Here is a 27,259-nt window from a genome sequence, read left to right as displayed (position 1 = left end):
CCAGAACGCTGCCGTCTTCTGGGAACAAACACAGAGGCCCATTGTTTACACTGCCAATTAGGAGCCATGAGTGACCCCAACACACAAAGGCCCGGCTGTGCCCGGGCAGCTGAGGGAAGTGTGTTGAATCTTTTGACACGGGTCTCTGGATGGAGGAGCCTGGGCTAGTCATTGATGGGGTTCTGGGGAGTCGTTTTCTCCTGTTCGGCCAAGCTGGCAGTGCAGCGGGAGCGGCGGGGTGCAGGGTTCCATACAGGTCCCTGGGGCATCACTCCACTGACAACCACAGCATCCAGTGGGCTTTCCAAGGGCCCGTCTTCCCCTGGGGCAGCCGGTGTCCCTGAGGTCAAGCAGCAGCTCCTCCACGCAGAGCTGCGGAAGGAAGTTGGATTGTGAAGAGGCAGCAGGTAAACCGAGGCTGCCAAAGGCTTCACCTGCTTTAACAATGAAGACTCACGGAAATAAGATTTTCCCAAATAAATGCAGCAGCTACTAAAATCTGTTCGTCAGGGGTAAATTTCCATCTTTAAACAGGTGGAAGAAAGCAATGGAGATGCTTTTTCTAAAACATACTTGTAGCAAAACAGTGCTGACCCCTACCAATGCAACCTTACATTATCATTGGTGGCAGCACCACTGAATGGTATTAAGAGCCCCCGGGTCCAATCAGAGATGAGGACTTAGATCTAAGACCCTTTTCTATCTAGCAGGAGATTCGTTATGTAAATTATAGCAAATTCATTTGATAAAACAGTATGAATGCCATTCAGATGGTTTTTATAGATTTTATTGTAATAACATGAAAAAATTATAATGTGAAAAAGTTTTTTACTCCTAGACTAAACATGTTTCTCTTTTCCCCAGAGAGTAATTCCAAAACAATTCGTAGAGCATGAACATGTCTCTGGTTTTTTAAATTATGCTAAGATATGAGTCTGGAAGGAAACACTTTCAATTGTTTGAGGATTCTTTGAGGCTTCTTTGAGGACTGAGACAATGTGATATTTTTCTTCTTTCCATCTTTCCATATTTTCTACATTTTTTCATAAAGAGCCTTATTATTTTAGAGTTGGGAAGCATAAAATAAACAAACAGGCAGTTGCTATGATGAGAAAATAGGGTGGGAACTTCATTATCTAGCTTCTCCGTTGTTCCAGGATCACATTAAACCCGTGGTCTGAAAACTGGCATGTGGGAACCCTGCCCAGGCTACACAAGATGAATACCCAGGACCTCTTGGCTGACTCCAGATCACATCAGATGCCGAATTTAGAGGTTCAGCAACCTCTGAATTTCACCAGGTTGGGGTTTTCCCTCCCCTGCTGGATCTACACACCCACCCCCCGACACACACCCCAGAATCTACGCATTTTGGTTTGTGGGGTTCACCGTGGGTGGCACCCCTGCAAGAAGCCGGTTTGCAGTAACCGACACAGCCTTTCTGCAAGAAAGTAGGCTCTGCAGACGCTGGCGTCCCAATTCTGTTCATCTCCAAGGGTCCCTGACCCTTGACGCCTAGCTGTAGAGGAGACAGATTTCAGTGATAATTCCCAGAGTCGTGGCTTCCAACACAAAGGCTGCGTTCCAGGGGCGACTTTGAGAGTCAACACAGGGCACCTCCCCGAGCTTCCCGCCCTGGTCTAAGAGCAGGACCGGCCCCCAGGAAGAGGGGAGCAGCCTCACGGCCCAGGAGATGGGCATGCGCGGTGACAGGCTCCAGGTAAACCTGCCCTCATTCCCACTGCATCAACTGATTGAAACCTGTGGTTTGGGCAGCTGCAACAGCTTGAGGCTTTCTCTCTGGCCTCACTCCTCTAATCATTTATCCTGTTTATTTTAACAAGAACTGCAGCTGAGTGTCTGAGGTCAGAATGGTTTCCATTACCTGGACGCCAAGGGGAATCTGATTCTGTACCCCAGACTGGCTTCCCCACCCTTACACACGTGGAACTCTGAGCCTAGAATGCCGCTCCCTCCCTTGTTTTCCTGATACTCACTGACTCTGTCCGTAGTGTCCTCTCTGGACGACGCATTCCCTGCCGCCCACAGGCAAGGGGAAACCACTAACGCCTGGTACAGAAAACCACTCATTCATACGACAGATATTTATTGAGCGCCCTTCATGTGTCACACACTGAGGATACAGCCGGGAACCCGTTGACGTGGGTTTTGTAGAAATGGGTGGATGCTTAATAAATGGCCAAGAGGAAGCCAGTGGGAAGCCAGCTGCACTGTCAGAGCAGAGCAGGCATCCAAGCTTACCACCACACCACAGAGATGAAGTGAGGCAACAGCTTGCTTGAAATGGGGTTGAGACTCCCTTGGGTTGACTTTATAACAGACTGAATGTGGTTGGTGATTTGTTTTCTCAAATATTATTAAAGATGAATTACCCTCTGAAGGTTAACCCACCCTCCTGGGACCCTACTCTTCCTGCTCCCGGCAGCACCATTCTACCAATCGCCCGGCTCATCATCTGAGTCACTTTGACTGCCCCCACCCCCACCCCCAGTCTCCTGCTTTCCAATGAGCGGCCAAGTTCATGGCTCTCTCCGAATTGCCTCCAACTCCTTCATCATGGCCACCACCCTACTTATCTCTACATTATCAACGGTTGTCTTTCCTTGCTTCCACAAACACTTATTAAACACCTGCAGTGAGCCACGCACTGTGTTAGTGCTGGGACAGAGCAGTGAGTAAAAGAGCAGGCGCTATCTGCTAGCGTGGAAAGTGCCGTCTAGCGGGGGACACGAGCATTAACCAGGGCCCATAGAGCACATGGGCGGATGAATGAATGAACGAATAAATGACCGATTGCTTGGACTGTTATGGTTCCCACTCTGAGCCATCCTACAACGGTCCTGCCTGGATAACCAGCCCCTGGTATAGTTTTGTTCACGTTCCCTGCCTCAGACTTTCAATGGCTCCCGAACACACACTTGTCAAGTTCAAATTCCCTAGCCTGGTGACTCTCCACCGTCTGGTTTCAACCTACCTTTCTAGCTTTGTTTCCTTCTAACCCTCTAAGATAACCTGTGTAATACTCAAACGATTGCTGTTTGTTTTGCCTGTCTAGAAAACTCACCTCCAATTCTGCTGTTGAAATCTTATCCATCTGAAGGAGGAGAAATGTGTAGGATGCTGGAATTGATGTAGAAGAACCAAATCCTCATCTTCTAAAGCAGGAAGTCACAATGTTAAAGTAGAAAAACCAAGAAGAAAGTGTATAAGCATACTTTTTAAGAACAATGAAGGTAAACAGCAGAAGAAACAGCTAAACGACTTGCAAATGTTTGCTTCTGGGGGTAGAAATTGAGAAGGAAGAAGGATGGCCATGAGACTGGGAGTTTGTTTTAAGGCCAGGAGTACGTAACTGCCTTTTTTCCTTTCTTTTTCTTCTTTTGGCCGTGCCCTGTGGCATGTGGGATCTTAGTCCCCCCACCAGGGATCGAACCCATGCCCTCTGCATTGGAAGCACAGAGTCTTAACCACTGGACCGCCAGGGAAGTCCCTATAATTGCCTTTTAAAGCTATATACATGGATTAGAGTTTTTAAATTGTTTTTAATGCTTACAATGTAGCAAGATAAAAATTTTTAAACATTAAGTGAGGTAATGTGTATAAAGTGCATATTGTAATGCCTGGCATGCAATAAGCAAAGAAGAAAGGGTTATCGCTACGTATTTTTGTCTTTTCTATGAATCTCACCGTGAAGCAGAGGCAGGAATGGGGAGGCCATGCCTCTTCACATTATGTCATGTGACAATCCCTGCAGCAGCGTCCGAGCTAATTTCTTGTCCTTCAGCGATTCTCTCCCTCTTACTTCATCACCTTACTGATCAATGGCATATTCATCTTCCCAAGAGTACTTTTCTCCTGAAATCCCTATTGAAAGACTTTACAAAGGTTTACGAATATGGGTTAGGGTAGCGGTAGCTGCTGGAACTAACAAACCCTGAAGTCTCAAGGGCTACATCTGATACATGGTTTCAATATGTGAGCCTGAAGAGTCTGGAGTTTGAAATTTGTTTCCATAACAAAGATACAGGAGTACATTTTCCTATTAGGTTTATTTGTTTGTTTGTTTGTTTATTTTTGGCTGCACCGTGTGGCTTCTGGGATCTTAGCTCCCTGACCAGGGATCGAACCCATGCCCCTTGCAGGGGAAGCTCAGAGCCTTAACCACTGGACGGCCAGCGAAGTCCCCCATTAGGTTTAATACACCCCAGACAACAAATTAAAATGTCATACTATTAATAGAGAATAAAAAATAATTTGTATTCAAATACCTATTGAGTTCCATAAGATTTAGAAACTGAATTTCAGACCCAGGAGGAATCTTAGGCCACTTCAACTTCATTAAAAAAAGAAAAAAAAAAAAAAAAAAAAAAAAAGTGGTAATTCCCTCCACTTTTTGCAAACCATGCTCCCCATTTCACACATGCATGTGCGCACACACATACACACGCCTCTGCAGCTATCTCCCCTGTCTCCCTCTGGTCTCAGTAAGACAAGTGACCCCCTCCCCACCCCCTATCCTCACCCCTGCATCTACTCCTTACTCAGCCCCTTTCAAACAAACAGACAAACCCCTTCCTCTTCGCTGTGTCCCCTTTACTGACTGTTTCCTCTCAGCATATTAACCTGCTCACGTCTCCCTCTTTAAAAGAGTAAAACCAAACAAACCAATCAAAAAGACTATTTCTTAGCCTCAAATTCCTCTCTAGTCATATTCCCCCCTTTCCCTTGGCTGGCAAACGACTCTGTGTACCAAAGTACCATGAACCAGGTGGCTTAAACAGAAATTTACTGTCTCACAGCCCTGGAGACCAGAAGTCCAAGATCAAGGCGCCGGCAGGGCCGGTTCCTTCTGAGGTGGTGGGGAGAATCTGCTCCACGCCTCTCTCCTAGCGTCTTCGGCTTTCCTTGGCTTGTAGGCACATCACCCCATCTCTGCCTTCATCTTCATGTAGTGTTCTCCCCGTGTGCATGTATGTGTCCAAATGTCCCCTTTTTACAGGGCCACCAGCCATATTGCATTAGGGCTCACCCCAAAGACCTCTCCTTAACTTGACTCTGTCTGCAAAGACCCTATTCCTCACATGCTGAGGCACTGGGGGTTAGGACTCCAGCAAATCCTTTTGGGGGATCACACTTCAACTATGTGCTTACCCTTCCAGCTCACTCTGCAGCCTGCTGCCCTCGGCTCCCCCACTGCCCCTGCTGAGGACTAAATGGCCTCATGGTTGCCCAGTTTGGTGGACACCTTCCTGTCCTTACCAGGTGGGCCTCACAGACACACCATTGACCACCGAGTCCTTCCTCAAACTCCTTCCCCTTCTGGCCTCTCCAGTTCCACGGGGTCACCACCTAGGATTCCGAATCTCGGACGATCCCTTCTCAGACTCCTTTAGGGCTTTCTTCTCCTCCTTGGTGTCCCTCAGTCTCAGTACTCAGCCTTCACACCTTCCCTCCTAACCAACACCCCCAGCTAATCATCTATGCCCTGCCTTCAACATCCACCCCTATGCAGACCACCCCAGAAAGATTTCTCCAGCCCAGACATCTCTCCTCACTTGCAGATCTGACCATGCCACTAGCGGTCCCCCACTGCCTCCAACTCCAAACGGACCCAAGCAGACGCACCCCTTGTTTCCCAAAGTCCCACCTAAGGCCTCTGGCTCAACCTCCTCCTCTTCCTGTAGCCCCTCCCTCACCATCCTCCCACCTCTCACTGGGCAAGAAAACTGGGCATCACCCTTTACCATTTTCCTTACTCACTATATGTATATACCAGACCCCAACCCCCACCCCCAGAGTCCACTGGCGTTAAAATTATCTTTCAAAGGGATCCTTTCTGTCTGACTTCTAGTGTCACTCTAGTGCCTTCCACAGTTTCTCACGTCCTGGCTGTGTGACTTTGTGGGCGTCCTGCCCTGTGCCATCACCCCCTGCCTTACCTTCGCTGTCTTATCCTTTTCCCTGTCAACCACAGTGTTCCCAGAGAGATCTCTCGGACAGCCAAGTACAAGGTTTAGAATCATTTAAGGGCCCTCCATGGCCTTCAGGATAAAGTCCAAACGTCCTTAATGTGACATGATACGCTCCTTATAAACTGGTCCCTGCTCATCTCTCCCACTTCTCCTTACACATTCGCTGTTCCAACCCTACTGGCACTCTGCAGCCCCCTGAAGGTGCTATGCTGCTCTCTTCTATTTCTTTTCCACTGGCTGTTCCCTCTGTCTTCAACGCCCTTCCATCAGCTCCTGGTCATTGCAGCATTCTAACCCTGGCTCCCCTTGCATCCTTCAAGACTGAGATCAGAGGGCCCTCTGGGAGGTCTTTCTGAGCACTCCAGGATGACCCGGGTCTCCCCTCCTGCCCCCTTCAGCACCATGGATGTATTGTAATCCTAAGTCAACCACGGCTTTCAGCTTTAAATCCCCAGCACCTGGTCCACTGCCTGGCACATAACACAGGTTCAATAATTGTTCAGTGAGAATCTCTAACTCAGTGAGGAGTACAAAGGAGAAGGGTCAGGCTCAGAAAACTGCCTAAGGTCAAACAGCCAGTGAGCAGTGGCGCTGACATTCAGCCTTGCTCATATCTTAAGATTCTGGTCTCTACTCCAGTATTTTCCTCAGTGCAGTGGGAGGACAATTGCACCAGAACCACTTGCGGGGGGTGGTTAAATATGCAGCTTCACAGGCCTCACCTTAGACCCACGTGAATCTGTATTTTATTTTATTCATTTATTTATTTTTTTTTGTGGCATGTGGGCCTCTCACTGTTGTGGCCTAGCACAGGCTCCGGACGCGCAGGCTCAGCGGCCACGGCTCCCGGGCCCAGCCGCTCCGCGGCATGTGGGATCTTCCCGGACCGGGGCATGAACCCGTGTCCCCTGCATCGGCAGGCGGACTCCCAACCACCGCGCCACAAGGGAAGGCCGAATCTGTATTTTAAACACGCTACCGTGGTGATTCTTATGAAGAGAGTTCGAGAATCAACACCCCATGCCTTGCTGCCTGCCTGAAAGGCGTTTTAAGTCATCATATTTTTTTTCTTCTTTTGGCCGCACCGCGGGGCATCTTAGTTCCCTTACCAGGGATTGAACCCGCTCCCCCTGCATTAGAAGTGCAGAGTCTTAACCACTGGACCACCAGGGAAGTCCCATTCATCACATTTTTTTTAAGGCCAAGTCGGTAGCTATCTGCTTGGTGATAAGCAGCCCTTCTCCATTACATTTTCATTGAAAAGCAATCATTTGCTGAGTCTTGAAGCTTTTCCCTTTTAGAGTCCACTGTTAGGATGCAAATTCTACTTGCAAAATCAACATAGGTAGAAGGATGTAAGGAGGGGCTTCAGGAGGAAGCAAAGCAGCCCTGTGTGGTTGGAAGTAGCTGGGAGTGGAGGGCAGGCAAGTCTCGCACACAAATAGGACCCTAAGGAAACGTGCCCTTTATTATTATTTTTTATTCTCCAATTTTAGCGTGCATCAGAATCACCTGGAGGGGGACTTTCCTGGTGATCCAGTGGTTAAGACTTTGCCTTCCAGTGCAGGGGCTGCGGGTTCTATCCCTGGTTGGAGAGCTAAGATCCCACATGCTTTGTGGCCAAAAAACCAAAACATAAAACAGAAGCAATATTGTAACAAATTCAATAAAGACTAAAAAAAAAAAAAAAACCACACACACACAAAAGAATCACCTGGAGGGCTTATTAAGCTGCAGATACCTACCCCCACCCCCGAGTTTCTGATTCAGCAGATCTGGCTGTGGGGTCCAAGAAGTTGCATTTCTAACAAGCTCCCAGGTGATGCTGATACTGCTGCTGGTCCAAAAAGCACACTTTGGGAACCACTGAGCTAATTCAACCTTTGTGCCCAGTGCAGTCATTTATTCTGCAATATCTACGGAGATGAGGATGTGATCAGCCTGTCCTTCTGCTTAAAAGAGATGTGGCATCTTGTTACATTTCAAGCTAGAGTTTCTATGGATAACTCTCATGATTCTTCCTTGAATGGAACCAAAATTCACCTCCAAACCTTCCACACACTTATCCCAGGGTTGCCTCCTACATTCTCCCAGATGTGTCCAGCCAGGTCTTCTCCATTTGTCCTTAACTACTTGACTTTTTTTTTTTTTTTTAGAAATTTAAAAAAATATTTGTCTGCGCCGGGTCTTTGTTGCAGCATGCGAACTCTTAGCTGCAGCATGTGGGATCTTTAGTTACAGCATGTGGGCTCTTAGCTGCAGCATGTGGAATCTAGTTCCCTGACCAGGGATTGAACCCAGGCTCCCTGCATTGGGAGTGCAGAGCCTTAGCCACTGGACCACCAGAAAAGTCCCTTGACCTTTTAACTTAAGAGCTACACTTAATATTTAATCCTCTTACATGTAATTCTGTGGGGTTTGCCCATTTTTATAGATTATAACCCATACCTTAGTTATGAGGTGGTAGTGGCAGGGCTGATAAAGGGATAACAGACCCCAAATATGCACTGACCCATTTTACGACTTGGCCTGGGGGCTGCTCATACTTTATTCAGCCCAAATAGCCACTGATAAGTGACACTGCAGTCTCCACACTCATGGCCATCATATACCTCAATGTTTCTGGATCAGCCCTAATTTCAAGTATTCTTTCTGTTGCTACAGGCCCACATGCCAAACCATGAGTCTAATTTTTGGTTCAGAAACTATGGTCAATATAAGTGCTGCCTTTCCTCCAGGTGTTTACAGTGTAAGATAATCGGAGAGGACAATTATTTTGCCTGGTTTAAGCTGAGCGAGGGGGACAGTAAAAAGAACAAGATGGAGAAAAGTTGAGAGGTTACAGTCACAAATTCAACATCAAGGGCCAATATTAAATCATGTAATTTTGGTTCAGTTTTCCAAAAATCGAAGTTCTGCTTATTGCAATGATGGGTCCACCCAGGTATCTGGATTTCTCATTGATCTAGCAGTCTCCTTAGTGGCCGCTGAATATTTTGAAGATGTTATCATTTTGAGCTCCCTCCTGGAGCATGTGATGATACCTTTATCTTTGAGAAGTACAAAGGATGCTGGTTTCTCCGAAGTCAAGAACTAAATTAATATAAATAAAACGTTGAGTGGAAAAGGCAGAAGCCTCTATGTCAGCTCCGGCTGACTTCAGAGCTTTCTAAGTGATAAGGGTTTTCGGGAGGGGAAATACCCAGCACAGACAGACATTTGAAGATGATTTTAGAGCGTGGTTTGTGACTCTGACTACCGGAGAGCTTAAAATATGGCAGTAAGAAGAAAGGAGGGCGCCGAGCTCATGGGACCCCGAAGGGAAACGAGAAAGGGAAATTTGTTGTGTCTCTTTCATCCACAGACGTTTCAGAGCAAGACACTCGCGGTAACAAAATTGCACTGCGAAAGTAACGTGTCATCTGCTCTTCAAGACGGGGACACGTAGACAGGGAATGGTCTCCAACACGAGCAACTTTCAAGTAGCGCCGCTGAGCCTCCACCGCACAAAGGGGAAAGCTGGCCTGTTTCCACCACGCTTCACGAAAATGGAGAGAAATCTTGGTTTCAATATCTTCTCGTGACTTGAACTGAAAGTTAAAAAGGGACGTTTAAATTGCACATCGCTCCTGACCTTATCCACGATTAATGACTAGTGTATATGGAACGGGAGCGGCGGGATGGAGGACCACTACCGGGTGCAGAGCGCCGGGAAGGAACCGTGGGCGGTGGGAGCCGGAGCGCCCGGTTCGGCCCAACAGCTGTTTGCGCGGTGGGGGCGGGATGCTCGCGCTCCGGGGACAGGGATGTCTCCCGGGGGCTGTTTCGCAGCGAGGCTTGTTTGGTTCGCAGAGGGCGCGCAGGGGCAGGCTGGGAGGCCGGGGGCGAGCAGGATGCTCCCTGGCCCGGGCCGGCGCGTGTACGTGTGTGTGCACGGTGGGGAGGTGCAGGGCGTGTGCACGGCACGGGCGGGACGCGCGCCCGGGCCGGCTCCGGGTTCCGCCGCATAGAAGGCCAGCGCCGCCGGGTGAAAATACAGCGCAAATCCCTGGTTCGGGAGCCGCAAGGGGCCGGCCGGCTGGGGGAACCGAGCGGGCGCACAGAGCCGGGTCCTCGCCCCGCGGCTGAGCGCACTAATGCGGCCTCGCAGCAACCTAAGACAAGGAATGACGCCGCGCGAGCTTCCACGCACTCCAAGCAGAGCACGAGCCCTCGGGGCTCGCGCGCACCCGCTAGCACCCTGGCGCGCTCCCCGCGCGGTCTGGGAAACCACAGTGCTGGCGGGTATTAAGGGGGGAGAGGGGGCGTGGCTTAGCTGGAAGTAGCCAATGGGCCTGGGAGGGGCGCGCGGGGGCGGAGCTGGGGTTTAGAGTGCCGATTGGCCAGTTGGCCCTCCGGTATGCAGATACGGTGGAGTCACGTGCCAGGGGCCGGGACGACTTCCTGTTGGAGGCCAAGGCGGGGCGGGGAAGGGGGCGCGAGCGCCCCGTCTGGCTGGAGCGGGGGGAGGGGGGGTTCTTGTCAGTTAGAGCAACAAGATGGCCGCGGTGGCAGCTCCGCACCTCAGCGCGACGGCCCCGGGAGCCGCAGCCGCCGCCGCCGGCCCTGCCGCCCCGCAGCCCTGAGCGCCGCCCCGGCCGCCCCCACCGCCCCTGACAGGGCCGTCCCTGCGCCTGCCGCGCTCCTGCCGCCGCCGCCGCGGGCCCGCCCGAGCCGGAGGCGGAGGGAGCGGAGCCGGCCGAAAGCAGAGCGCCGAGCGCAGCCGCCGCCGCCTCGGATCCCGGGCCGCGCCGGAGCTGCCGTCCAGCCCGCTGGTGCGAGGAGGAGGGCGCGTCGCGGCGTCGCCGGGGCCGGACCTGGACCCGCTGGGACGCGTCGCCGCCCACCCGCCCGCGCCGCCGCCGCCGCTGCTCGCGCCGGGACCTGAGCCCGCGGCGCCGGCGCTGAGCGGGCCCCCGCCGCCCGAGCGCCCCGCAGGCCCCGGGGCGGCTGCTGGAGTGGTTTTTGCCGCCGCCGCCAGGGCCGCGCCGCCGGAGCCCCGCCGAGGAGCCGCCGCCGCCGCCGGGGACGGATCCCAGGTGAGCGCGGGCCGGGCCTCCGAGCCGCCGCAGTCGGCGGAGCTGTTGGCGTCGCCTTTGTTCGGCCGGGCCCGGAGCGCGAGGGGTCGCGGGTCCCGGCGGGAAGGGTGAGCGGCGCAGGGCGGCGGGAGGAGCTGCCGGCTGCGCGGGGCCGGGTGCGGGCGCGCGCGGGGAGAGAGGCTCGCGGTGCCCTGCGCGATCGGCACGGTCGGCGCGGCCACACGGCGGTTGCGTGTGTGGTGTCTGGAAACGATGCGGTTGGTGGAATTGGCTCCCCTGAGCAGTCACCCGCGGGCTTTGCATTTCTGATGGCATGCATGAACCCAAGCGTCTTCGGTGTGGGGCCTCCCGCGCCGTTGTTTGGGTGAGAGCAGGCGCGGGCGTGCCTAGGCGAGCGTGGAGGAGCCCCTCGGCCTCCCACGGGTCTGGAATCAGGTGGGCTGCTCGCCGCGCTGCAGGCTGCAGGGCGATGCGCACGGGGGACGGGAGCCGACCCGCAGTTGCCCCGCTCTCGGAGCGCGGAACCCGAGCGCCTCGGGGCTACCCCCGCTCGAGCGACGCCTCGTCTGCACCTTTGCCTGGTGGATGAGATTCATTAATAGATTCGTGCCTATTAAATGTGTAGATGCGGATACAGGGGTTCCCTGCGCGTTAACTCGGTGGAGAAGCTTTCGCTTGCAGGTTACACGCAGCTTTGGGAATCTCACGGAAGATGCAGGATTGCTGCCTCCACGTCGCGGGGCGGGGGAGGAGGAGCCGCAGATCCTGGCTGCACCTCTTGCGGTGTAAGACGCTCGACAGCCTCGGGGATTCTGTGCAAAATGAGTGCAACTGTCTCGAACCTTTGCCTCTGTCAGATTGAACCTCCATTTGAGTGGTCTGCTCGGTTATGTCTAGGCATGAACTGCGGATTCTGAACTCAAAATGGTGCTCTGTAGATGTCCAACTTAAGCGTCTTTAAGGAGTTGCAAGTTGGAGGCGTCTGGCTGGTTTAATCCATTGTGTTGCTGAGGTTCGGGTTTTCTCCAGTATCCGGTGTTCACGTGGATGTGCTGCGGTGTAGGTGGTCAGCTTGATGATCACTGTGTAGAGGCTGCTACGTCTCTGAACGTAATTTGACCCCGCAGGAGGCTTATTTTATGCAAGTTATTTCCTACATTTAGAATTGAGTAACTATGGGGATGAGTTGGGGCACTGGAAATGTGGCTTGAGTGATCTTCGAAGACAGTGGCGGCCAGTTTGAAATGTGTAGGGGCTGCGACAATCCTGCGCATAGATTCCAGACTTCCTTCAATACTACATGAAGGAATAAAGGATGAAACTTAGCCCCAGGCCAGATGAACTTGGTTGGCAGAGGGCACCTTGAAGAAATTTACATTATTCCAGAACCACGGAAGGTGGTGAAGGTCTTTGAACACCTTCCAGTGTGGCACTCCTAGGATGCTTTGTTGGGGGAAATGATGCAAAATGAGGTTTTCAAAATGACTAACCCATTTGTATTATCCGAATTAATTTGATTATTGGTGTTCACAGATGATAATCGTCTGAATAGTTGTTACTTTGTTCTAGGTCTTTCATACTTCTTGTCCAAATCAAAGAACTTACTGTCTGGTACCTCTGATTTACTATTAAGGTATGAAATTAAATAAAGTTGACACTGAGGCTGTCATAAGACTTAATCCTGACTGCTTCATTTTGGATTCTGGCGTTTAGGTATTTTAGTAGTAACCCGGGGTGCGCGTCAAAGTTGATTGCAGGGTTTCCTCCTTACAGTGTGTGTTGTTCGTTTTCAAGTGGCATATGTTTTAACACTTTGACAAAGATTATTTTGTAACAGGTTTATGTTTATACTTAGTTGGCTCAGGAATTTTGGAACAAATAGTTGCCTTAGAGTGCCGATTCTGAGGGAAAGTGGAGCAAATTGTTTCATTTGACTCTCAATGATTAAATATAACTAAACCATGGGGGGAATATAGGAAACTTTAAATTACAGTATTTCTCACCACCACCACCTTTCTGTTAAACAGCCGGCTCTACGGAGATAAATTTGTGCTTTTCCAAATGCTGTCATCTGGCTCACTTCCAAAACCAAGCTGGAGGAGGAGGAGGTCAGGGCTGGGAAGGCGGCAGCCTTTTTCCTTAGTGAAGAGAGCTTTCAGTTGGAAAGAAATGGAAGATAAAATTCCTACAGTACTGGCTGAGAATGGGTTGTTTCCATTACTTCCCAAACTCCAAGTGGGGGTGATAAGGTCCTGAATGTAAACTTACAATTGCTTGACTCAAGAAAGTGATGCTAATTTTAAACTTAAAAAAAGAGAGAGTACTAGTGAAAGTTAGTCTGTTTCTCTCTTATTTGATTCGAGCACATAGAGTGTCTTGGACATCATATAACTTCTTTAACAACTTAACATTTTAAGGCTTAGAGTCATTTTAAAGACTCTTTTATGGGGGGTATTTTTGGCCTTCCCCAGTAGGAATTAGATCCATGAGATTGCATGCTTATGTTTTCCATGATATGGACCTCTCAGTCAGGGTTTATTGTGTAAAGGTGACATCTGAGAAGATTTTGTAAGAAAGAAAATAGATTGGCTGTGAAGTCTGAGGCTATTCCACATATCAGAATAGCATATGAGTTAGTTAAGATTTGGGGATGGAGCAAGCAAAGATTACTTAGAGCAACTGAAGCCTGTGTGGAGAGCGTGAGAAATGGAGAGGTGACAAGGGACAGATTTCTAGAAAGCCTTGGAACGAGGGTAGGCTGAGGGAGCAGGAGGTGGAGCCCTGGGGAGGCAGCGCCTGGGAAGTTGTAAGTGGGGAAGAACCGGTAACTTTGTTTTTGTTTGTTTGCTTGTTTGTTTTGCTTTTCTTTTTCTGTGATTAAAACTGTTTTGGCTTCTTACTCCTGATTTTGAGACAGTCAGGTGGGTTTTTACCTTTTATTCCAGCTTTATTTCAGAGGCTCTTCTGATGTTTTATTTATTTATTTATTTATTTATTAGATGAGCTGTAAGGAAATCTTTTCAAAGAGTATTGGTGTCGTGGTCTATTTTGTATGATAACTGGCTTCACGGTGAAGGTGACTGGATTTTATTTGCTTAATTAAGACAGTTAACGTCTTAATAATTTTGTTGGAAGATGTCATAGATTTAAGTAGAGGGAGCAGAATATCAAGTGAGAACTGGCCTTTTTTTTTTTTTTTAGGACATTTTACAGATTTTCTTTCTTTAAGCCAGTCTGACATGACTATCTACATTTTAACAAATTAGCTTTTATTATTTTTAAAATTTTTATTGGAGTATACTTGATTTACAATGTTGTGTTAGTTTCTGCTGCACAGCAAAGTGAATCAGTTATATATACGTATATACGTGTATGTGTATGTGTGTGTGTATATATTCATATCTATATATGTATCTCCAGTCTTAGATTCTTTTCCCATATAGGTCATTACAGAGTATTGAATAGATCAAATTAGCTTTTAAATAATTGTGCGTTCATGAGGAGAACATTGTTTACTTTGCAAAATAATATACAATAAGCTTTAAGATGTTTTCAGTCATAAACATTCAGCTTATACACAACTCTTCAGGAATATAATTACTTAAAAATTAAAAATATAAAGGTTCCTTGATGTCAGAAATAACTATACAAGCTTATGTAGAGAATGTATGTGTGACATTGAAACCAAAAAATGTGTACTCCTTGCCCAGTGAACTTGTTTGAATAACTTGATTAAAATAATCCTGTAACTTTTCTCTTGTGCAAATTATGTATTTGAACTGTAACTTATTTAATGAAAAGTAAAATAGTGATTTTTCAATTCTCCAACTGGAATGTGACAAGGGTTTGCGTGTTAAAACGTGGTGAAAATTCATACCCTTTGTGCTATTTTTGGAGTTTTACTAAAAATGAATTCTTTTCTTGGCCACACATGCTTTCAGAGAATGAAGAAGCTATTGCAGGGATGGAGAGCTGTTTGTTAAGAATGCATTCTTCCTCTGTAGCCCTCAAAGACTATAGAGCTGTGTGCAGAGCTAGACAATCTGGGCAGCCAGCCATAAAACATCCCTGCTGTAGCACAGATAGTTGTTCGCACCCTCCTGAGCCCTCCATGGCTGCAAACCACAACAGAAGGAATGGCCTTGGGAAAGCAGCGTTCACTGCTATTTTGAACTCTAAGTATGCTGTGTGGCTCTCTGAGTTCCAGCTCCGCATTGGGACTTTGGTTTTCTAAGATGTAGTAATGGTTAAGGGTAGGCAAGAATACAGCTTCTGAAATATGTCTCTTCTAGGCCAGTGGGTTTCAATATTTGCTGTGGGAAATGAGGAGCAGCGAGTTGTCTGTCTCAGGGTCTCCCTCTCCTTGTGTGTCTCTTTGTTGCAATGCTTCTATCCTGTTGGGGAATGACCGGCCCGAAGACACATCACCTGGCCACTGGGCCCTGTGTACAGGGCCCAAAGGAGAGAGTCCTGTGGAGTCTGTCCTCCAGAGAAGAGAACCTATGGGCTAGATAGGCCCCATGTGGCTTGGATCCCACTCTACTTCCTCATAAAGCTTTTTTTTTTTTCCCATAAACCTTTTTTGACACAAAATTTTAAAAAAATTTTTGTACAAAAATATGAAAATGGAAGAGTGTGCAGACATGTCAGCTCATCTTTGTTATAAGGTTACAGCATTTTCTGTGAACACCCATCTACTTGTATAAATCCAGATGATCCCCTGTGATCCTCTACAATACAAACACCTGAACAGCTTTTTTTCTTCAATCTTCTTCTTCTTCAACCTTCTCTGTTTTCCTTCTTTAGAATGTTTTAGAAATTATTACAGTGTTCTATTTCATAATGCCCTTCCTCTGAAGGCCTGAAGTGCGAACCTACGATATCAAGTCAAATTATTCTCCGCAGCGGATAACCCCTGTCTGGGGCTGAATCTTTTACTAACACACAGGCTGGCTAGTGCCAAACGTGGTTAGTGCCGAGGTGGTTATTGGGCGTATGTGTTTTGCCAGATTCATTTTATGTGTATAGTCTAGCTTATTAAGGATAAGATTTCTCACAACTAAAATCAGTTGCTTGGGTTGAGTCTGGCAAAGGCATTTTTTATTACCAAAGATAATTTGTTTTTAATTTTTCTTTTAATAAACGAATAATTTAAGGTAGCAACAAGGAATTAAAGTTAAGGTCTGAAGCTGGGAAATGGCAGCAGAGGCAAAATTTATCACCTTCCCAACCATTGCGGCTGTGAAAAGATGTTAACATCAGGAATGGGGGGGGACGGGGTAGAATTACTCCTTTGATTGCATTATGTTTTCACACACTATACATGAAATGCACAGAGGTAGGGGAAAGTGTGTAGGAAGGGAATTTACAGCAATAGGCTTTATTCTTCAGGAGGCTGATGTTTTAAATGAGGTTTTGGGGGTAGGTGAGGGAAGCAGGTGTTGGCTGTGTGGAAGCAAGTACATTTGAGTCACTGAGGACCGTGGAGAATTGTGTGTGCGTGTTGCGGGGGTTAGGAAGCATCCTCTCAGGTCGCCAGATCTCAGTTTAAAAATAATCTTCAAATAGGTACAGCTAACATTTGAGCATCTACTATGTGATAGTGTGCCAAGGACGTGAGTGTTACTATCTTACTTAATCCTCCAACACGCCCAGAAAATGGTTGCTTTAATTCTATTTTACAGAGGAGGAGAGGGAGGACAGAGAAGGAAATAAAAGATCCTACAGCTTGTAGGAAGTGAAGCCAGAATTTACACTCAGTCCACTTCAGAGCCCTCACACATGGATAAATAGCTTGGATTATTTGAATAAGTTTTTAATTAGTCTCTCTTCCTCTGGTCTGTGTCCCACCGATGCACTTTATGTAAGTTTTCCATTCCTCAGCAGCAGCTTGTAAGGTAGGTAGTATATTGTGTTCATTTTCTAGATTGGGAAGCTGAGGCTGATGGAAGTTGAATAGTTTGCCCGAAGTTAGAGCCTTAATAACGTGTCTAGGTCCTCTGATGCCAGAGTCTGAGCCACTTTCTAAAGCCCAAGCCTGGTCATGTCATTCCTTCCTCTACTCTACAAAAATTTAATACCTTCTCTGTTCAGTGGGCACAGTGAAGATTGACCTCTCCCTGCCCTCCATGAGGTGTCCTTAGTGAGGGAGACAGGCACCAAACAAGTAAAAACAAACAAAGCAAAAAACCGAGATACCAATTAAACGTCGTGAAGCTTCCTTAAGTTCACAGCAATCCACGTTGGTATATATAATTATACAGCCGTGTTCCGCATCTCCCCTCTTGAAGCTGCATGTTAGCGCGTGGGATGCTTAGAGAAGTCCAGCAGCAGGAGAAACGTTTACCTTCGTTAGCCCAGTCAGCCTTTCCCAGACTTAGGTGACCACCAAACATTGTTTTCCCTTCGGTACTACCTTGTAGTGTAGTTCAGTGGAACAGACTTGGGAATGTGAAAAGAGAGTGCCCAGTCATTCGAAAGAGGGAGGGCACCCATGGGTCACAGTGGTCAGGCAGAACTTCACTTGAAATGGGCCCTGGAAGATTGATAGATAGCATTTGGCTGGATGGAAGGGATATTCAACAAGGAGACGAATGGGCAGGCCATGTTTGGGGAACATTTTGGCAAGTACCTAACCATAGCAGCTGGAACTCAGTATTTTTATTGAACAAGTGAACACCGAGACCTAGCTGTAAGTGGAGTTTTCTTGTTGGCAGTAAGGTTTAGAAGGGGCTATATGGGTAGAATCTCCATTCTTTGGCTGGTTAGGAACGTTTGATGGTTGTTGATGGGCATGACATTGAACCAAGTGGTAGATTAGAAACTTGCATGGAGCTGATACACGGTGGATGGTTGGAGGGGAGATCGGACTCGTGAAAACCATGGCTGTTGTGGTTGTCTGTGTCAGGCGATGCGAGCTTGGACAAGCATAATGGTAGGGGCACACTGAAACGGTGTTAGGAAAAATCAGCAGGACAAAACAATACCGAATGATTGGTGTGGGCTGTTGGAAAGAAAGAATTCTAAGAGGTCAGACACACCGTGCTCGCTGCTCTTTCTGGGATGTTCCAGAGAGGCTTTAAATTAAGTAAATAAAGAAGCTGATGTTAAACTGTTTGATTGAATACAAAAGTGAGTCCTTTTTTTTTTTTTTTTTTTTTTTTTTTTGTGGTGTGGGGGCCTCCCTCTGCCGTGGACAAAATGGCGGGCTTAAACAAGCTGCCGTGGCCTCTCCCGCTGCGGAGCACAGGCTCCGGACGCGCAGGCTCAGCGGCCATGGCTCACGGGCCCAGCCGCTCCGCGGCACGCGAGATCCTCCCAGACCGGGGCGCGAACCCGGTTCCCCTGCACCGGCAGGCGGACGCGCAACCACTGCGCCACCAGGGAAGCCCCTATAAGTGAGTCCTTTTAAAACACTGATCGGGGAAAGATGGCACATAATATAGCAGTTTTAGGAGAGTTTATTGTTTGAGGTTCTGGGGTGGAGATTTGACTCACAAGCATAAATCCCAGTATGTAATGAGCCATGTAATAATAGGGTTCTGCTGTTAATTATGGTGAGTACTCTCAATGAAATTGAATTTTCTTAGTACCATCCCTGTAAAAAAAAAAAAAAAATCTTAACTCAGACTTTATATAACAGTCCCAGATAATATTGTAAACTTTACGGATATGGAATATTGACAAAAGAAAGGGAGAAAACAAATCTTAAGTATTTCCAGAAAATATGAGATCAGATTATAATGTAAGTAGTATACCAGCGTTCACGGTGGCTGTGTTGAAGTTACTAGAACTTTTTAAGTTAGGTGAATTTACTAGAAGTGATAATATGTTCTTTATTAACAAAGAAAAAAATTAAAGCAACAAAATAGACTATTTTCTTTTTTTACTCCTCTAGAATGGGGTGGGGAAGCTTTAAAACAGACAAAAATATTATTTATTTACCACACTCAGGTGATGAATAAGAACTTTAGCCACTGTTGTACCTTTGTATGTATTATGGTTTTGTATTTAATTGATGAGCACTATTTATCCTCCCTGTTCATTTTGGACTCTAAACCCCAGCATAGCCACTTACAGATGAGTGCTTTGCAAAAAAGCCTTAATTATCACCATCATTTCTTTATTAGGTTTTGAGTTCCTCGATAGCAGGGATAATAACGTTTTTGTCTTTGTAATATCTACAGTATTTTGTGGATACTAAGGTTAAAAAATTTCAATTTTGAGTCATCTGTTTCTTCAGATATGTGGCTTCCACAGATGATCATAGGGGGAAGGGAAGAGATTGATAATGACTACTTTTCCTCTGCCTTTTTTTTTTTTTTTTTTTTTTTTTTTTTAGTCTTTTTAGGATAGTGACCCATCATATTTTCAACTAGTCAGCTCAGCATGGGAGCACGGATGCACCTGCAGGTGTGAGGAGAGTCATGCGATGAGTCCATCTTAACAGTCCTCGGTGGAATGCCTTGCACCGTGTTTTCTGTGGGTACCTGTAGGAATGGGCAGTTCTCTTTTCAGGCCTCTGGGCATTGCCAGTAAGTGCCACCAACCAAATTGTAAAGAAGTAATATGTGACGTTTCTTAAGGACGTTTGAACTTTAGGTATAATTCCTGGTTTGCCTTTCACAGATAAGGTGACTATCATTAGATACTAGCCATTGGAAAAATGAGTGTTATAACCAATAGGATCATTCTGGCCAATCCACAGTGTCTCTGGTCAGCATATAGTAAATGTATTTTTCTGTCCTCTTCGAGGGGGACTCTGGAAATCAGATCGAATTTTAAAAGGATGTTGTCAAAATTCTTTTTCTTAAAATCAATTTATGTTAACTATAATTTAAGTACTCTTTTAGCACAGTTATTAAATGTGGTTAATTAGTTTACACATATGCCTATTTAGCCTTTGATGGCAGAATTTTGATTATGTAGATCCCATGGCCTAAGAAAATGGGGTTTTCTCTCTAGCTTGTGGTCTTCCAACTAAATCTCAAATTAGTGGACATTGATTTCAGGGTTCAGCCTTTAGGATTTTACTCAAAGGTTTTTCTTGCCTTTTATTTGTTTTTCCTGTAACCCTCCCCCTCCGCTTTTTTCATTTGCTCTTTTCATGTTTTCAGGGTTTTTTAAAAAATATTTTCTCTCCTGAAACTTTGCACTTCAGAGACGGGAGTAAAGGCTCATCTTGAGGCAGTAGGATGAACAGTGTGCTTTCTTTCATTTCGAGGTATTGTTGTTTTGCTAAGCCTATTTGCTCTGAAGATATAAAATCACAACTGGAGAAAGGATTCCAAACTTCATAATAGCTATAGTTTTTTGAGTGCTTGTCGTGTACCAAGTACAGGGCACTTAATACATTACCTACTTTATTCTCATCAACAGATGTGGAAACCAGGGCACTTCAGAGAGGTCAGGGCTCCCTGATTGCTGGGACTGTGCTCCTGGCTGTTCAGTTGTTCCCTCTCATTCAGATGGACAGAGTGATTTTTATTACCATTAAAGATCTAGGAGATCAGGACTTCCCTGGCAGTCCAGTGGTTAGGATTCCTCACTTCCACTGCAGGGGGCACGGGTTCCATCCCTGGTTGGGGAACTAAGATCCCGCATGCTGCACAGCATGGCTTAGGGCCCCAAATTTGATGTGTGGCATTTGGCTTCTTTTAATTTTAAAAATTTATCAGATGTTAACATAAATTACCTGTGTCTAATGGGTTCATAGCCCCAATATCAATAGTATCATTTTGGGCTCTAAAAGTACATTGAAAGAAAACTAACTTTGATGTGTGTATAAGAAACGTTATTTCTCTTGGAAAAACCTGATAGTGAATTCTTTTTTCTCCCTGATTTCTAACTCTGGCATCTAGAATGCAGCTGAGGCAGGAGCGTGTCTGTGAGACGAACATAGATCTCCAGAAATCTTATGGATTACTTTTTTTTCTGCCGTAGCAGCAGGTTTTCCTTAAAACATTGTTTGAAATTTAACATTACTGAAAATTTTAAGCCTGTTTAAAGGGATTCTAGTTTTGATTCAAATTATAAAAAGTAAGGCATTTTTATAAAAATCTGTGTCATCTTGACACTAGGATGCTTTAGTTATTAATGGGATAAGCTAGAAGTAAGCTGCCTTTGATATATATGAGTAGTATATGATAACTGTCTGTCTTCTGTCTAATTCAATTACTTCCTACTACTTCCTGTTCAATCTCACATTTCAGTTGGAAAGCAATTTCCTCACTTGACCCATTTTTCTTCTGTATTGTGTCTTTCTTCCAGTTCTTCAACACAGAGAGTTTGAAGGAATGGAGTATTGTAAACCGTAACAAGGTGAAGAGATTAAGATACCTGCTTTGGAATAAGCATATTCTCTTTTGTTTCTTCCTTTGGCTCTCTGGTTGGAGGGATAATGGTTTTGCTTGTTTACTTTCATGTCACAGTTGTCAGAAGAGATACCTATTGAATGACGGAGAATGGTAGAGAGGCATATGGGTAAAGAAAAACACAGGTGTGTGGGGGTGAGGATCTTGTTTTAGTAACATGGATAATTTAAGGATATTATAATTTTAGTAAATATATGTGCAGTAAGCCTGGCATTAATAAATCTATATTGTAAAATGTCTATTTATCTGGAGACCTGGGTCTCTTGATATCATTATCTTGTTATCATTAATGCCACCATTAGTCACAGGTTTGACATGTTATCATGTGATGACATTTGTTTCACACCCATGGCTTTATAGAGGGCTTGAATTGGCTTCTGTCCTTGCCAGATCAAATTGTAAATGTCCTAACATACCTAACAGAACACCAGTCTCTTTCCTGAAACCGTCTCTAAGTTCACTGTGTAAACTTTCTCTTTTCTGTCTACACTTACGCCTTTGGTGACCTTATTCAGTCCTGTGACTTTAAATACCATACATACCCAGAAGACTCCTACATTTTGTTTTGCCAGCCTGGGCTGCTCCCAAGACTCGGTATTTGCATAGCTAGTTGCCTTCTCCACATCTCCACATGACTGTTTAGTGAGCATTTCCACCCCACAGGGTCAGGACCTGACTCCTGCTCTTGCCCCCGCATCCACTCTGCCTGTACTCCTCCCTGTCTTACTCGAGAGCGCTTACATCCTTCTAGTTGCTCCAGGCTCAAACTTTGGAGTCCTCCTTGGGCCCCTCTTTCTTTCCATGTACAGTACATAAGACATTAAACAAGTGATTTCCAAGTAGTCCATGGGTCAAAGAAGAGATCACAAGGGAACGTCAGAAAATACTTTGAACTGAATTTAAAAAAGAAAACACAACATATCAAAATTCATGTGATGCAGCTAAGCTGTACTAAGAGGGAAATTTATAGCTGTAAATGTCTATATTAGAAAAAGAAAGGGGCTTCCCTGGTGGCGCAGTGGTTGAGAGTCTGCCTGCTGATGCAGGGGACACGGGTTCGTGCCCCAGTCCGGGAGGATCCCACGTGCTGCGGAGCGGCTGGGCCCGTGAGCCATGGCTGCTGAGCCTGCACGTCCGGAGCCTTCACTCTGCGGGGAGAGGCCACAGCAGTGAGAGGCCCGCGTACCGCAAAGAAAAAAAAAAAGAAAAAGAAAAAGAGAAAGATCTCAAAGCAACAATTTAAGTTTCTACCTTATGATTCCAGGAACTGAAGAACAAACTAAACCCATAGCGAGCAAAAAGAAGGAAATAAAGATTAGAGTGAAGTCAATGAAGTAGAAATAGAAAACAGTAGAAAAGATCAGTAAAACCAAAACCTGGTTAATTGAAAATATCAACTAAATTGAGAAACCTGAAGCTAGATTGACCAAGAAAAAGAGAGAAGATACAAAGTACCAAAATCAAGAGTGAAGAGGGGACTTGAGAACTGATCTTACAGAAATTAAGTAGATACTCTGAATAACTTTGTGCAGACAAATTAGACACCCTAGATGAAATGGACAAAATTCTAGAAATAGACAAATTACCAAAACTGACTCAAGAATGAAAAGTCTGAATGGACATCTAACAAGTAAAGAAACTGAAATAGTAATTAACAGTTTGCCACAAAGAAGAGCCCAGGTCATCTTGGCTTCACTGATAAATTCTGTCAGACATAAAAAGAACTAATACAAAGCCTTCACAAACATTTCCAGAAAATACAGGAGGAAGAAACACTTCCCAGCTGATTCTGAGGCCAGTATTGCCATGATAACAAAGCCAAAGACATCATTAAAAAAATTAAACTACAGCCCAATATCTCTCATCAATGTAAACACAAAAATCTTCAGTCTAATATTAGGAAGCCAAGTCCAGCAACATATTAAAAGGATTATGACCAAATGGGTTTTATCCTAGGACTGCAAGTTTGGGTTAACATCCTAAAATCACTTAATGTCATACACCATATTGATAAAATCAAAGACAAAACCACGTGGTCATCGCAATAGATGCTGAAAAAGCATTTGACAAAATTCAGCTCCCATGCATGATTTAAAAAAACAAAAAAACCTCTCAGCAAATTAGGTAAAGAGAACTTCTTCAACTTGATAAAGGGTGTATAGGAAAAACATATAAAACACAAGGAGTTAACTCATATTTGAGGGTGAGCAACTAAATGCCTCCTCCCTAAAACTGGGAACAAGACAAGAATGTCCATTCTCCTCACTTCTATTCAACATTGTACTGGAGATTCTAGCCTGAGCAATCAGGTTAAAAAAAAAAAAGGCATTTATTGGAAAGGAAGAAGTAAAACTTTGGCATGATTTTGTATGTAGAAAACCCTAAGTAATTCTTACACACACACACACACACACACAGCTACTAGAACTAGTAAACAAGTTCAGCAAGGTCACAGAATACAAGATCAGTATATGACAATCATTTGTACTTCTGTATACTGGCAAGCAATTTGAAAACTAAATTAAGAGAACAATTTCACTATGGCATCAAAAAGAATTAAATACTTGAGAATAAATTTAACAAAAGCAGTGAAAGACTTGGACACTGAAAACTGCAAAACATGGCTGAGAGAAATTAAAGAAGATCCAAATAACTGGAGAAACAGTCTGTGTTCATGGATGGGAAGACACAATGATGTTAATATAGCAGTTCTCCCTAAATTGATCTATAAATTGAATGCCGTTCCCATCAAAATCACAGAAGGCTTCTTTTTTACAGAAATTGACAAGCTGCTTCTAAAATTTACATGAGAATGCAAAAGACTTAGAATAGCCAAAATCATTTTGGCAAAAAACAAAGGAAGGTCTTAAAATTTTCAATTTAAGAATATACTATAGGGGGACTTCCCTGGCGGTCCAGTGGTTAAGACTTGGCACTTCCACTGCAGGGGGCATGGATTTGATCCCTGGTCTGGAAACTAAGATCCCATGTGTGGTGTGGTGTGGCCAAAACAAATAAACAAAGAGAATATACTATAAAGCTAAAGCAATTAAGACAGTGTGGTACTGGCACATGGACAGACATACAGACAAATGGAGCAAAATTGAGTGTTCAGAAATAAACCTTTATCTTTATGGTGAACTGATTTTTGACAAAGGTGCCAAGGCAGTTCAGTGGAGAAAGAATAGTCGTTTGAATAAATGTTCTAGGACAGTTGGCTGTCCATATGCAAAAAACAAAAAAAAGATGATTTAGACCACACCATATGCAAAAATGAACGTAGAGTGGATCATAGACTTAAATGTAAAAACTGAAACTATAAAACTGTTAGAAAAAGTGCAGGAGAAAATCCTCAAGACTTTTGGTTAGACAAAGAGTTCATAGATAAAACACCAAAAGCATGATCCAAAAAGAAAAAAGTTTATAAAGTGGACTTCATCAAAATTAAAAATATTGTGCTTCAAAAGATACCATTAAGAACATGAAAAGACAATCCACAGACTGGAGGAAAATATTTGCAAATCATACATTTGATAAAGGACTTGTTTCAGATTATATAAAGAACAACTCTTGTAACACAATAATAAGACAAAATACCCAGTTAAAAATGGACAAAGGATTTCAGTAGACATTCACCAAAAAAGGTATACAGATAGCTAATGAGCACATAAGATGCTCAACATCATTAGATTTCAGGAAATGAAAATTAAAACCATATCCACTTCATATCTACTAGAATGGCTGCAATCATAAGGACTGGCAAGGCTTCCCTGGTGGCGCAGTGGTTGAGAGTCCGCCTGCCGATGCAGGGGACATGGGTTCGTGCCCCGGTCTGGGAAGATCCCACATGCCACGGAGCGGCTGGGCCTGTGAGCCATGGCCGCTGAGCCTGTGCGTCCAGAGCCTGTGCTCTGCAGCGGGAGAGGCCACGGCAGTGAGAGGCCCGCGTACCGCCAAAAAAAAAAGGACAGGCAATAACAATGACTTGAAGAAACAGGGAACCTCATCCATTGCTGGTGGGAATTGCTTGGTGCAGCAGCTTTGGAAAACAGTTTGGCAATTTCTTAAAAAGTTAAACATAAATTTAGCCTGTGACCCAATAGTTCCTTTCCTACATTTCTGCCCAATACAGGTATAAGCATATCTTCACACAAAAACATGAACCTGAAAGTTATTCATAATAGCTAATAAGTGGAAGTAATCCAAACTACCATCAACTGGTAAATTGGTAAATGAAATGTGGCTATCCATATGGATATCCATACAATGGAATATTATTCAGCAGTACGAAGATTGAAGTTGGGATACATGTTACAGTGTGGATGAATCTCAAAAACGTACCAACTGAAAGCAGCCAAATTTCATTTACGTGATATTTCCAAAAAGGGCAAATCTGTGGGATCCAAAAGTGTGTTAGTGGTTGTGTGGGGCTAAAGTGAGAATGGGGATTGGCATGAAGGATCTTTGGTGGATAATGAAATTGTTTGAAAACTGGATTATGGTTATGGCTGTATAACTCTAAATTTACTGTGCATCTTTTTTTTTTTAAGAAGGAAAAATGCTATCTTAAGGCTTTGATGCATGTTAAAATATATATATACTTATTATCAGACATTTTCATCTTATTTTTTATTAAAAATATGAGAATTGTTCTTTGTGTGTTTTGTGGGGTTTTTTGGTTTTATTTTGGGGGTATATTACCATTGCTATTTAATGTTCTTTATAGTCAAGGTGTTAATGGATTAGCGACCAGCATTATATCTTGTATATCTGCTGCATTTCCAAGAATGAGTCTTAACTAATTTAAGCTATTTAAAATTTGCAGATCTTTGGGGTTTATAGAGGAGAAAACTGAGATCCAAAGAGGTGGTATGACTTGCGTAAGATCAGACAGTCCTGGGTTCAAACCCAGGTCTTGCCAAAAAAACCCCACTAGCTTTATGTCTTTTGACATAGGTAAATGAGCAAAGAAAAAGATAATTTATAAAACAGACTAGTAATCAAACATTTAAAAAATTTATCTTGCCAGTAGTCAAAGAAAAGCAAATTAGAGAAACCAGAAAATTTTTTTGACATATTCAGTTGGCAAAGCTTAAATATAATCCTAAGGAGAATGAGAAAAGAAAATCTTCCACTCATATGGTGCTAGTGAAAATGTGGCAGTGAAAATGGGTACAAACACCTGTAGGCAGTGAAAGTGGTAGCACATATCAAATGATTCAGATACCTTAATACCCCTCTTGAGGTTATTTTTTGGGCATCTTTATTAAGGTATTTTTTCCCCACATATACTAAACTGCACATATTTAAAGTATACCATTCAATAAATTTTTATATACCTTTGAAACAATCCCCACAATCAAGGCAATGAGCATATCTGTTGAGGTTAAGCTTTGAGGTATGTTGGTAGGAGTGGTGGGACAGTGCACTGGAGGGGATGAGAAGCAAAATTTTAAAACCACATGACCACTGGAAAACGATGGTAGAGGGAATGGGGATTCCTTCCTTATAATTGTGCCCATAAAGGTAAGCTACACATAGCAGTTTTTGAAATATTTGTCATTCTTGTAAGAAGGTAATTATCTCTTAAATATTATTTAATCAAACCTTTCCTTTTGGGGCTAAAATCTATTCTTTTGAAAATATAGAAAAGCATTGTGGTTAAGAGATTTGGGGACTTCACACACAAGTAAAGTTTTGTTTTGTTTTTTGCGTTATGCGGGCCTCTCGCTGCTGTGGACTCTCCCGTTGCGGAGCACAGGCTCCGGACGCGCAGGCTCAGCGGCCATGGCTCACGGGCCCAGCCGCTCCGCGA

The 27,259-nt window shown here is 44.9% G+C and overlaps 1 protein-coding gene across 1 annotated transcript in view; it reads left to right on the top strand.

Annotated features, from left to right (window-relative positions):
- The first annotated feature begins 10,962 nt into the window (after positions 1 to 10,962).
- The window catches only part of TNRC6C (trinucleotide repeat containing adaptor 6C), a 123,775-nt gene continuing 107,478 nt past the window's right edge, over positions 10,963 to 27,259 (top strand). The window contains exon 1 of the mRNA XM_055089832.1: positions 10,963 to 11,071. The gene's annotated coding sequence lies outside the window, so the exon portion shown is untranslated. The remainder of the gene's footprint in view (positions 11,072 to 27,259) is intronic.

The sequence above is a fragment of the Physeter macrocephalus genome, chromosome 14 (assembly GCF_002837175.3).
Source record: "Physeter macrocephalus isolate SW-GA chromosome 14, ASM283717v5, whole genome shotgun sequence".
Lineage (NCBI taxonomy): Eukaryota > Metazoa > Chordata > Mammalia > Artiodactyla > Physeteridae > Physeter > Physeter macrocephalus.
Note: the sequence above shows the minus strand (reverse complement) of the source record. Positions and strands in the feature narration are given on the sequence as shown.